Consider the following 13,485-nt stretch of genomic DNA (forward strand, 5'->3'; position numbering starts at 1 on the left):
ATCCAGGACTGTCCCTGGAAAATAGGGACACTTGGAGGGTTTGAGTGTAGTCAGTGTAGAACTGATTTATGAATGTGCACATGTGAAATTGTCACAGACCAGACCAGGACTGATCCATCCATCCATAGCTGAACTGACATTACAGATTTGGTATGAAAATAAGATGTGACCGGTAGGTTTGCCCCACAACAGGTGGAGGAAGAAAGGGGAAGCAGACAGTTAAAAAATGCACCTGCTGTAGCCCCCCATATTGGTGCCTCAGAGCGTGTTAGAAGCTTAGTTATCCCCACCCCACCCCAGCTTTAGCACGAAGGAAGTTCTGCTGAAATTTTATAAATGACAGAAAACTGCCAAAGGGCATAAAAATATGCAGAATGCATTGCTGTGTCAGAGCTATGGACAACTAGAGGCTTTTCACTCACTGAAAATGTATTTAAAAAAATAAATAAAATACAAGCAGCATCAGCTGGGAGTGGCTGATTATCAGGTTTGCAGCAGGCATGAACATGAGATTTATCTTGTCCTTTCCTCCCCCACTACAGTCCTTAGGAAAATTCCTCCTTGGAAGATGCAGCATACATTTGAGAGCAAATTCCATATTACCTACAAGAGGAGATTTTCCACCCCACAGAACAAAGAGTGGCTTCAGGGCAGGGATTTTCCTCAAATGCAGCAGGGGAGGAAAGGGGTTAAACAAATCCCTCCCCTTGCCTCCAAACTTTGTGGAACCCTGATCATTTATCAGTTCTCTCAGTTGGTGGTTTTTTGTGTTTTAAAAACTGCGTGGTTAAATGGGGCAGGGATGGGAAGTCATATCCAGTTTTGGCCTGCAGAGACTAACAAGTGCAGTTTTATTAATGACACCTATCAGCAAAGTAATAAACTGTTCCCTGTTAGCTACCTGACTCAGAGTGGTGACAGATCTTGCAACGTTGTCCAGTGGGGTTCAAAAGCGGCAGCTATATAAATTACTGTAGCAGACACACACATATGCACACAAATATACATACAGTGGTACCTCAGGTTAAGTACTTAATTCGTTCCAGATGTCCGTTCTTAACCTGAAACTGTTCTTAACCTGAAGCACCACTTTAGCTAATGGGGCCTCCTGCTGCCACCGCACCGCCAGAGCACGATTTCTGTTCTCATCCTGAAGCAAAGTTCTTAACCTGAAGCACTATTTCTGGGTTAGCGGAGTCTGTAACCTGAAGCATATGTAACCTGAAGCGTATGTAACCCAAGGTACCACTGTACACAAACGTAGAAGACAGAGTGGATCAGGAGGAGAAATCCAGCTTGCAAGAGGCACGTTAGTTTCTTTCTTTCTTTTATTTTTTTGCTCAGCACTGAGTGTACCCAGGAACAAGTTTGCCACCACCTACCTGAAAAAAAGACAGAAGTAGCCAAATTCGTCTTGCATATTATTGCTCAACCTCAGCAGCACCTTGAGACAGGCACTGACCTGCACACATTTTTTCAGTACCTGCCCTTGCTGGTATGAGTAACAGTCAGGCTTTATATTTTATATTTTATTTCAATAAAAGGGTCAGATGATTTGAAATGCGGCTGAGTCGTTACTATCTGAAAGCTGCTGAATGTTTAGAATGCTATGTCCTGATAAAACGTCTTAGCAAGCTGGGAGGAGATTGAGGTCATGCATGTCACCCAACGCAACTTCTTCATGTGCTTTCCTGGAGTAAAAATCCCCTCGTGATGTTACAGTTTGTTCAGCCTCTTCCCCCATCCCTTCTTTTTGCACTTCCTATGAAGACACTTGTTTTTCTCTCTCACACACACAAACACACCAGTATTTGCAGCAGCAGGTTCCAAGACTGTGTGTGTGTGTGTGTGTGTGTGTGTGTGTGTGTGTGTGTGTGAGAGAGAGAGAGAGAGAGAGAGAGAGAGAGAGAGAGAGAGAGAGAGAGAAACCGTTCTGTCACTGAAGCTATGTGGAGTAAGACACTTACACATTTTAAGCCATATTTACTTTTCCTCTCCTTGGCCACAAGACAGCCTCTCAGTAGCATAGTTGTTAGGATACTGCACTAAGGGACCCCCTAAACAGTGGTGGAGGAAGGGGGCGGTTCGCCCTGGGTACCATCTCTGAGGGGGGTGACAAGTAGGCATCCCGCGGGGGGCTTGCCCTGCCGACCCCAGGCATGTCGGCATGAGCCACCACCATCGCGCCACTGCAGCTGCGTGCAGAGGATCATAGCTGTCAACTTTTCCCTTTTCCTGCGAGGAATCCTATTTGTAATAAGTGAATTTACCTTTAAAAAGGGAAAATGTTGACAGCTATGCAAAGGATCCCTCCACCGCCGCTGCAGCCGTGAGCAGAAGATCCCAGTGCCATCAGCAAACCACCCAGCGGCACATGCATGCCACCGCTACATGCGGCGCACACACATGCGGCGCCAAACGGTTTGACCTGCCCCAGACACCCCACACCAGGGGACAGTTAGTCTTCCTTCACCCCTGCCCCTAGACATCTGTTGTATTGTGCATGCATGATCATTTGTGTGCATGATGGTATCAGGGCAGTTAGACATTGTTGTGTTTTTAATACTGTTTACTCCTGCAAAAGTTTTGAGGCTGCTTTGTTTTCAGTTGGTGTGTGTCCTGTAGCCTCCTGCTGAAATCCTGCAGCTTTTTATCCCACCAATGTCCTGAGTCTTGTTGTTTTGTCACGCTTTTGTTGCGCTATTGCACAAAAGTGTCCCTCCAGATGGCAGTGATGGGGTAACGTTGGGAAAGCTTTGCAGAACTAATGAAGTGGAATGATGTGTGGACGGTGCAGTACAAAGCCGCTACTAACACACAATTATTGGATCAATCACTCGATAGCCCCTCCACCGCCGCCACCAAACCTGAGCCACCCATGTCAGACCCAGGTCACCTGTGCCAGACCCAGAGCCTGAACCAGAACCGTCCGCGAACAAACACACAAAAATAAAAATAAAACCAATATCCAGGACATTTGCTTTAAAATGTAAAATTCCCCCTGGATATGTAGGACCCCCAAAAGAGGAAATGTCCAGGAATTACCAGACATATAGCAACCATAGCATCAATAACGTGTTGCGGAATACACTCACAGAAATCCGCCAGTCTAGAGACGCCCTTAGATGCCATTCCCACCTTCAAAACCCTCTTTGACACTGAGGCTCACAGGTGAACCCTGAGTTCACTAGGGCAAAGAGTGGGTATAATAATAATAATAATAATAATAATAATAATAATAATAATAATAATTTATTTGTACCCCGCCCAACTGGCTGGGTTTCCCCAGCCACTCTGGGCGGCTTCCAACAAAGATGAAAGATACACTAAAATGTCACATATTAAAAACTTCCCTGAACAGGGCTGCCTTCAGATGTCTTCTGAATGTCAGGTAGATGTTTATCGCTTTGACATCTGATGGGAGGGCGTTCCACAGGGCGGGGGCCACTACCGAGAAGGCCCTCTGCCTGGTTCCCTGTAACTTGGCCTCTCGCAGCGAGGGAACCGCCAGAAGGCCCTCAGAGCTGGACCTCAGTGTCCGGGCAGAACGATGGGGGAGGAGACGCTCCTTCAGATATACTGGACCGAGGCCATTTAGGGCTTTAAAGGTCAGCACCAACACTTTGAATTGTGCTCGGAAATGTACTGGGAGCCAATGTAGGTCTTTCAAGACCGGTGTTATATGGTCTCAGCGGCCGCTCTCAGTCACCAGTCTAGCTGCCGCATTCTGGATTAGTTGTAGTTTCTGGGTCACCTTCAAAGGTAGCCCCACGTAGAGCGCATTGCAGTAGTCCAAGCGGGAGATAACCAGAGCATGTACCACTCTGGTGAGATAGTCTGCAGGCAGATAGGGTCTCAGCCTACGTACCAGATGGAGCTGGTAAACAGCTGCCCTGGACACAGATTTGACCTGTGCCTCCATGGACAGCTGTGAGTCCAAAATGACTCCCAGGCTGTGCACCTGGTCCTTCAGGGGCACAGTTACCCCATTCAGGACTAGGGAATCCTCCACACCTGCCCGCCTCCTGTCCCCCAGAAACAGTACTTCTGTCTTGTCAGGATTCAACCTCAATCTGTTAACCGCCATCCATCCTCCAACCGCTTCCAGACACTCACACAGGACCTTCACCGCCTTCACTGGCTCTGATTTAAAAGAGAGGTAGAGCTGGGTATGGGAAGGGGACTGGGGGCACACATACCACTTCTAATGTTGTAATAGCACAGGGTTCCCTACTTCTTGAAGGCTTCAGCCCAATGTGTTTAGAAGCCTGTTTCAGATATTTGTGCAAAACATAATAGGTTTTGGAGGGGGTGGTGTCAGCAGACATAGCCCTGGCACCCTACACACACACACACCCCACTTGCCAGTTCAGGCTAATAGCAATTCAGACTGCTTTCTATAGCTCAGCTGAACCTATCTTTTGTGAGAATCAATTGCTGTAAGAATAAAATGCTATTTGATACTTAAACATGCTATAGTTATACCAATAAAAAGCACATTTTGTTCCCTACCAAATCAAAACACTTGTACTCTTATTCTAATCTCCTTATTATATAACCAGTTCACCTCCTCCATCCCATCTGCTTGCACCTGTTTCATATAAAGCTGCCAGCTGAAAAAATGTTTTGATTCTTACTTAGAAGCTGCACATACTGCAATTTTCACAATGGGTCTATGTCACAAGTGTTACTGGATTCTTCAATCACGTCTGAATTTGAACAATACCTTCCAGGGCCACTTCTGATGTTAACAAGGCTGGGCTGAAATGCCCCTGAATGGGCCAAACCAAAACAAACGTGTTTTGCAATTGCCTTGGCAGCACATTTGCTGCAATTATGAGGAAATTGCACTTAACCACATGTTTTATGAATTTTATTTTTCTCTCTCTCTCCTCAATTAACACAACTGTTTCGCATTTGCTTTTTTTCAACAAAAAGTATTCATTTGGAAGAGACAAAAGGCACAAAGTAAGCAGGTTATTACATTGAGCATAATGAGATGCAAGAGTTTGAATGCTAAGAAATTCCCTATTAAACTGTCTGTTTAGCTGATCATAATTGGATCCTGCATCACTGCATGGCACCTGTACATTCTGATATGTTGTCATAGCCCTCCGAGCTATGTAAACAAGCAAGTCCTGTCGTGTTGCTGGCTGACTCCAGGAATCAGGGAGACAGACAAAGCGAGTCAAGAAGAAGTACTTGCGCTCACACACATAGACAAGTGAAATGACTAAGCAAACAAGATGACTTAAAGGAAAAGTAGACAAAATAGGAAACCACATTAGGATTCTACTGACGTTTTCTTGAAAACGTCTTGTCTTCAGATGCACCATGATTCAGAGCTAATAGGAACAAGGGAAAACTACCTGATATGTCCATCCATTTCAGTATTGCAGTCACTGACTGGCAGCTACTCTCTAAGGAGATGCCAGGGATTGAAGCTAGGAGCTTCTGCATAGAAAGCGAATACTCTGCCCCCTGAGCTGCAGCAATTACCCACCACAGTAAAGTGGACCATGTTTTTCAAGACCATGCAAAGATCACATGATGTTGCCTGCTCATTTGAAGTCTTGACGGCACACTGGCATACTCTGAGATCACTCCTGCAAGTGCAAGTAATGTGCTGCAAAGCTCTATCTTCATATATGTCAGCTAAAGATGTGATCCCAAGCTCTTTATAGTAGAGCGTTCTACACTTTTCATTTTTTCATATTCCCCACTTCAGAAATCCTGTGCAATTCCTAATTTCTTAGAAATTTATGGACAGGAAGCCCAGTTTCTGATACCCAGCAATGAACTCTACCCATCTTAAGCAAGAGCGGCCACTGTATACTTTCAGCAAGGTTTGTACTCACCAAGGATCTGAAAGCAACTGCATTATCCCAATCTATTCCATTTCTCAAACACACCCATAGGATCTTCATACCTCCCTAGATGAACCAGGCAGAGATATCTCTTGTATCAAAGCTCTGTGTAATATTGCGGGGGAGGGGGGATCCATTGTAACTTTTATCTCCTAAAATCAGTAATGAGTTTTAACTTGATCATAACATCTTTGTAGTGCAAGAGTGGAGATCTTTATATCTTCCACCCCAATGGGCCAATTTTGACAGGTAGTTGAGACATAACATATCTGCCAATCTTCTGATGACAACATGTGATTGACACCTGTCAGAGTCCCTTGTGCAGCACTTTCCAAACACCCAACAACCAGACTTTAGCAGCCATAGAGCTGGAAGGAATCTCAAGGGTAATCTAGTCCAACCCCCTGAAATGCAATGTAAGAGAAGGATCTGCCTGGACTTTAGGCTCTTACTAGGAGATATGATAGCCATCATCATCATTATCATCATCATATTAATACCCCGCCCATCTGATAGGGTTTCCCCAGCCACTCTGGGCAGCTTCCAACAGAATATTAAAATACATTCAAATATCTAAAGGGTGTCACGTGGAAGATGGAGCAAGCTTGTTTTCTCCTGCTCCAGAATGTAGGGCCTGAACCAATGAATTCAAGTAACAAGAAAGGAGATGCCAACTAAACATCAGGAAGGCTTTGAATCAGAGGTTAGATGGTCTCCCGTCATGCATTGCAGAGTATTGGACAAAATGACCCTCAGCATTCCTTCCAACGCTAGAATTCTATTATTCTACTTGGAGACAGTGCTCATTTTACGTGAACAACAGGGACTCCTCAGTGGTGGTTCTACCACTCTGGAGCAGCCTCCTGAATTAAATCTAGTTGACTCCATCAATGCTCTCTTTTAAACTGAAGTTACAACATTTCTGAGTCCACCTGTTTCCACCTGCCTTGCTCCACTCTGAAGCCTTTGTAAGGGAGCTAGTTCCAGACGAGCTCTGAAGGAGCATTCTTGCCTTTGGGGTTGAAGATAAATGATGAAGGTGTCTGCATGTGTGCTAGATACTAATGACATTAGCTTTGGGGATACTTTTGAATGTGAATATATCTATATATTACTTGATTTATTGGCAATCTTTATGCTCACTTAAATATAGATGTATGTTAAATGAACTGTTAATTGTTGCAGGGTTAATAGCAATGATATTGTATTTTCTATTACATATTGTTGCTGCAGTACTGTATTTAGACAGTTTTAATTTTTTTGTGAACCACTTTGAACACAGATATATTTGTACAAAATATGGTATATAAATACATTTACGGTGACCTTTGTTGCATTGCCATTTTTACTAACATAAGCCAATCAGAGTGCTCTGAAAATAGAAAACAGGTATATAAATGTATTACATTAAAAAAAATAGTGGGAACTTAGCTGGTCACTACTAATTTAATTTCAGCACCAAATATCTGCAACCGCATTATAACGTGGTGTTGAATAAAGGATTGGTTATTTTCAAATGATACTCATCTTTGCAACTGTGATTTTGTGTGTGGATCATACAAGATGGATCCCTGAGAAATCTGCACTGGCAATCACAGACAGACATCGTTTGCTGCTTGTATATATGGCCAATAGCTGTTCATTATATAGTGCCAGACCTGCTTGAACAATTTGAACCAATAGTTCAAGAAGCCCACAGCCTGAGGACAATACATAGGAAACTGCTTTGAGCCATGGCAGACTACTTGTCCATTTAGCCCAGTGTTGTCTACTCTGACTCACAGAGTACCTGCTAACCTTTTTATGTGAAGACGTCAAGGATTGAACCTGGGTCCCTCTACATACAAAGCATGTCACTAGGCTATGCCCCCTCCCAAAATACATAACTGTTGTTGTTTTTAAGTAGTTCATGTGATTAAGCAATGAAATGATGCCTCAGCACTTAGCTGCCTAGCCCCACTGTGACATCAGGGCAGGGCAGTCAGTGGACTATGAACATGATCATTCCTAATCATAAGGGAAGGGATTAAACTTTCTATCAGAGTGGTTCAAGCAAGTCAACCAACCTAGCTCTGCCCATTTTTCAGAAACAGAACTACATTTCAACAGCATTGGCACACACCTCTATTTTTCACCATTGCAGTTTAAGTAGGTCCATAAGTTCCTGTTAGACAAATGCTCTTTTCAAATCTGCACAATGCAAACACATAAAATCCATCTAATTAGAACCTGGCTGCAGATCCCAGTTCCTACTCTATTTCTTTCCTCCTTGATATATTACCTACCACATTTAATAATGCAAAGTTTGTTAAGGGGGTGGAAGGAAAAACTTCCAGCTAAAGCTTAGATTAGTAGTTTGGGGGGTGAGGGGAGAATTCCAAAACTCTGCCAAAAAACCATTTCCTGCAATTAGCCCTCAAGACTCAAGGATTATTTGGAATCACATGACAGATAAACTTTTGCAAAGCACTGACTGTTCAGCCTTGATGAGTTCTATCAAACCTCTGGGGCAGCCTCAGACTCAGGGGACAGCTCAGACATTGCCCTTTGGGATGAACAGCCGAAAGAGCTTTGCCTTTCCAATGACGCATTTTCTGCAGCTCTACCAGAGAGTCAAACCCTAATCTTTTTAATTTTCCTTTAAAAAAAAAAAGCCTATCCAAAATCCAATCACCGAATTAAGGCATATAGTACAGACAGTACATCCCTTTTGCTACCTAAATGCATTGAAGTGCTATGTGATTGGTTCGCAGGTAAGGAGCACACCTGAAAGATGACCTACATCTGTTCATAAGAGTGCCCCCCTGTGGCACTCTTCAATCTTCTTTCAGGGAGGAAAGGAGACACTTGCTGCACTCACGCAAATAACCTGTTTCTGCAAGAAGCACCAGGTTTTGTAGCAAGTAGCTTCACTGTGCCATACTGGCAAAGCAATTACTGTAAGCTGTCAGGATCACTCTTGGTAAAGTAAAGCTGGAAATCCCCCTAGAAACATGGGAACGAAGCAACAAAGCTCTTCACAGTGTCTGAGACTGGAGCTTTAACAATGCTGTTAAAAGCCGGGTTTAGACACACGGCAATGAATTCATTATGGTTTGTTTACTGTTAGTATTGTCTCGCGATGGCTTTGAGGTGTGTGAGCTTCGTATATAAAATGACAATACCCGAATTAATCTGGCTTCTCCCTGCTTAGTTCAAGTTCAGCTGAGGTTGCATCTCATCGCTAGTTCCACTTTCAAGGAATGCATTGATTCCAGTACAATATTCCCGCCTGTATAGAGTTGCCAACACCTGGCCTTTGAGAGCAACTGCCTGTTTTAAATAATTGCAGTGCCAGGAGAAGTTCAGCCAGATCCAAGGACTCTCTCTCTTTGTGTGTGTGTAGCCCTGTTCCTTAAAATCCATGGACCACTTTCCCAATTCCTGATATTGAAACAGTGTCTGCCTTTTTATGCCTCACTGTAATGCAGCAGCGATGTGAATGGAGAAGGAACATCTGATGTACACCTTTTTTAGTAAGGCTAGGATTTTGCAAGCATGTTGTCTATTAAATGTAATGAGATATGAATAATTCTTCAAGAAAACAGACCCTGACTTCTAATGCCCATGCTTTACTAGCAGAAGATGGCTCTAAAGGAGAAGCTGTGCTAAGCCTTGCAATTTCCAACTAGTTAGATTTGTACAGCCAAACGGCTAAATTGTATTTCTGTTTCATTTTCTCAGTTGCAGGAAACTGATGTGGTTTCTCTCCCCCCCCCCCATCCTTTCTTTTTGGATGTAGGAATCAGAGTTCCCAATCCCAAAAGCCATGTAAACTTATACGCACTTACCATATTGGTCTGAATAGAAGCCTTACTTTCCCCCCAAATTCTGACTGTGAAAAGTTAAAGTGCAGCTTATATTTGTGACCTTACAGCTGGCACCAGAAGCGCAGCAAAGTGGTGCCTGCCCCACACATAGTCCCCCATCCTCTCCCCCAAGGCCAGGAAGGGAGAGAGCAAGGAATAGGAAAGGCCGCTGGCAACGCAGCACTGCTCCCTCCCCCCGCCGCCGCCAGTATGCAGCCAGGAGCAGCGAGGAATGGAGCGGCTTATTTTCAGGTTTCCCCCCCCCCTCCATTTTTAAAGGTGTGGTTTATATTTGGGTCAATACGGCATATGCATATAAACTTATAAGTAAACTTACATGCACATAGTGCACTAATATTATGTGTGCAGAAAACCTGGTTCATGTCAACAGAAGAAGTCCATCTGCCTTCACAGAAGAATGTACATATATATTGGCTACCTCCACTGATATGGGTGGAAAGCTGTTTTGGCCAGAGGATTTCCATGTACCCAGAATAGCGCAAATGTTGTTGTTTTTTTAAAATTAAAAAAAAATCAGCAACAGCAAAACAAAACTCACATTTTATCCAACAGTGTATAATCTTTGGTTGAGATTCAGCATAGGAAACATGATACTGCCCAGCAGGCTTTTGTTAAAGCTAGAGGTTCAGCTTTTCTTTGAATCTGAATTTGCTTCCTTAAATCCAGCTTCACTTTTTCTCTTGATGTTAAATTGCATTGAGAAAGGTTTCTCATCTCGGAATTAGAATGATATCAATACCAAATGTACATTATCCATCGGAAGGGTGTGTGTGCCTGGAAGAGAACCACAGGCACAACTAAAAATCGGCTTTCTGGTTTTTCTGCAGCAGTTATCATTGCCAAAGCGACAAGCCACTTTTCCGTTTGAAAAACCCCTTGCCTCTTCTGCAGTGGAAGCAGCTGCAGGAAAATGAGGAGGCAAACTTACAGCAGTGTACATGCACAGTTCTTAGGATCCCAGCCACAGGACCACATGGCATATCTAGCAGCAGAGGAGATTTTCCCATAATGCACTTTTAATGAATGCCAGATAGGGGCACATAAAGACTTATTAAAAAGCAAAAAAAGTTCTGTCTGATCTCTACTATCTATCTAGAAAAAAGAAACTGGTCATTTGGCAGATATACATTTATGTGGGGATTCTGCTAGCAACATTACTGTGGTCACTAATTCATTCAACTTACACCACTGGGCAGGGGACTTTTTAAAATGTACTGATTAACTTGATTTGCAGCTGAACTAGGACATTTGTGAACCGCTGACCTAGAAAGCTATCCCATCACCAGAGCACTGAGCCATCTAGTCCTCATACATACTGTTTCACTTAACAAAATTATTCTTGACAAGTGCTTAATCCATGTTACAGCTTAATCCTTTTTGGTATTTTAGGAGGGGGGAGAAATCAAAATAACTAACCTCTGGCAGGTTAAAATTAGCTACCTACTGGACCCAAATTAGAATTCTGCAAATAAAATTGACTTGGCCATGCAGATTTCATGTGCCTTTTCTTTTTTCCATCACTGACTATATTTTTCTTGAAATGTGTTCATTACATTGATGTTGCTGTTATTGCTTTTATTTATGTATATACCACTCTTTGGCTCAAAAGTCACACCCTGGGTGCTGAGCTGAAGGGGCACCATCTCAAAGCCTGGAGGCACAGAACCTTTTGTGGGACATAAATTTTCAAAGTTTGTTTGTGTGTTTGTGTTGAATCCAGATTTCCTGTAAGTGGAATTCTATTCACAGAACATTCCTGTCAGAGAAGGGGGGGTAAAATTACATTAATTCTCTCTTCTCCCTGAAGTATTGTGTACATATGGGAATTTCCAACACATATTGTGATGTCGTAGTAACATAGGAACATCTGATATTGCCTTATAGTGAGACAGACCATTGGTCCATCTATCTCAGTATTGTCTACAGGGTTTCAGCCAGGGAACATTCCCAGGCCTACCTGAACATGGTAGTGGACCAGGGACCTTCTACATGCAAAGCAGATGTTTGACCACTGAGCTATTATTGTGTGTTAATGAGAGCCATCTTCTTCAGGAACTCAGATAGAAGGTATAAACATCAACCCATTGTCTTATGTTTCATTTACTTTCCTACAGGGGAGAGTAAAATCCTTTCTAAAGTCTCCTGAATCCTCAGAAATGAAAGTCCAGTGAGTGAATTATCCAGTAAACATGAATTATTCTCTGGATTATCTTGGCAGAGGATGGAGAGGTAGAGAAGGAAAGAAGAAACAGACCAGCACATTTCATGCAGAAGAAAAGATGTTTGTACCTATAAGACACTAGAGAAATTGTTCAAGGGCAGCTAATGTATCTGAAATATGACTCTTGCAACTGGGCCAAGGTCAACGAGAGCCAGAGTGACCTGCCACAAAACTGTTTTTCCCTGTTCATCTGAGCCAGAGTCTCCTGCCCTCCCCCCTATTTTCCCCACAATATTTCAGAGATGACTATAACTCCTCCACTTCCGGAATATTTGGCACTTCCTCAAAGATGTTCACAAATGTCTGGAAGCAAAATACAGGCGTTGCATAGAGGACAAGCTGTTCCTTAATTCCTAGACTTGTAGGATTGCTTTTGTCTGTTGGCATTTTGTGTTTTTGAAGAACAAATGCCACTTGATTTTGTTTGCCTGGTTCCTAGGACCAATACGTAAGCCTTATGCTAGATGTGGTGCTTATTTGATCTCTTCTCTCCTAGACTTGTTGGCTGAAACATTGCTAACTACTACTATGGAAACTGGTTTATGTTCCATATCCAGTTTGGTGATGGACCTTTTGAGAACCTGGAGCTAGGTTTCCAAGAGCAACTGTCCTCCTCTCAAGCATTTCTCGTCTATCAATTATACAGCCTCTCCCAGTAGGCTCTTGTCTGAAACCTGGAAAGCCACTACCAGTCAGTGTAGACAGTACTAAGTGAGATGTGCCAATGGTCTGACTTAGTACAAGGCTACTTCCTATGTTCATGAAATCCTGTGGAAACTTGCTTAGGAGTGGAATAAGATCCACTGAACTTAGAGGGCGCTTTGATTGATGCTGTAGGTGACAGGTGGACAACACATAACCCTTATCACAGTTTTAGTGAGCCATAGGTCTGGCAAGGAGGAGGAGGAAGGGGAAAGTAGCTAGCAGAAAGAGAAAGAGTGGAAAACAAAGGAGTGGCAGAAATAAATAAAAGGGAATGGCACCACCCATATTTGGTCCGGGCCCCACCCACTTGGGGCTCCTGTTCTGCTCACTTCCAATATGCAGTCCCCAACAGAATGTCCCTGAGGAAATGCAGCTCCCATCAGAAAAAAGGTGAGCTCCTGTAAATCTGCAAGAAATCCCTGCACAATAAATAAGGCATTTATGGGCCATGATGCTCTATGGTTGCTGATTCTTACATTATACCATGTCTGAAGAAGTTTATTTAAAACAAAACTCTGTACTGAATCCTGTTTATCCACATGAAAATAGGTAGGCCTTGGCATGCATATGCTATGGTTGTAGGGAGTGGCTTCATTTTGGTGCTATTTGTGTTAAACTGAGATTTAAATGGGGTGAGAAAAATCATGTGGTGTATGGTGCAGATTATGCCAAGTGTAAGAAGAAAAAAGGACAGAAAAAAGGTGCAAAATTAGAAGAACGCTATAAAGTGGTTGGCTTTTAGGGCCTCATGTTATAGCCATTTTTAAGAAGCATTGCTTGTCTAAATAGATTTTCCTCTTGTATGCTTGCCCAGAAAAGATCA

The sequence above is a fragment of the Podarcis melisellensis genome, assembly GCF_964234715.1.
Source record: "Podarcis melisellensis genome assembly, chromosome: 7".
NCBI classification, from domain to species: Eukaryota; Metazoa; Chordata; class Lepidosauria; order Squamata; family Lacertidae; genus Podarcis; species Podarcis melisellensis.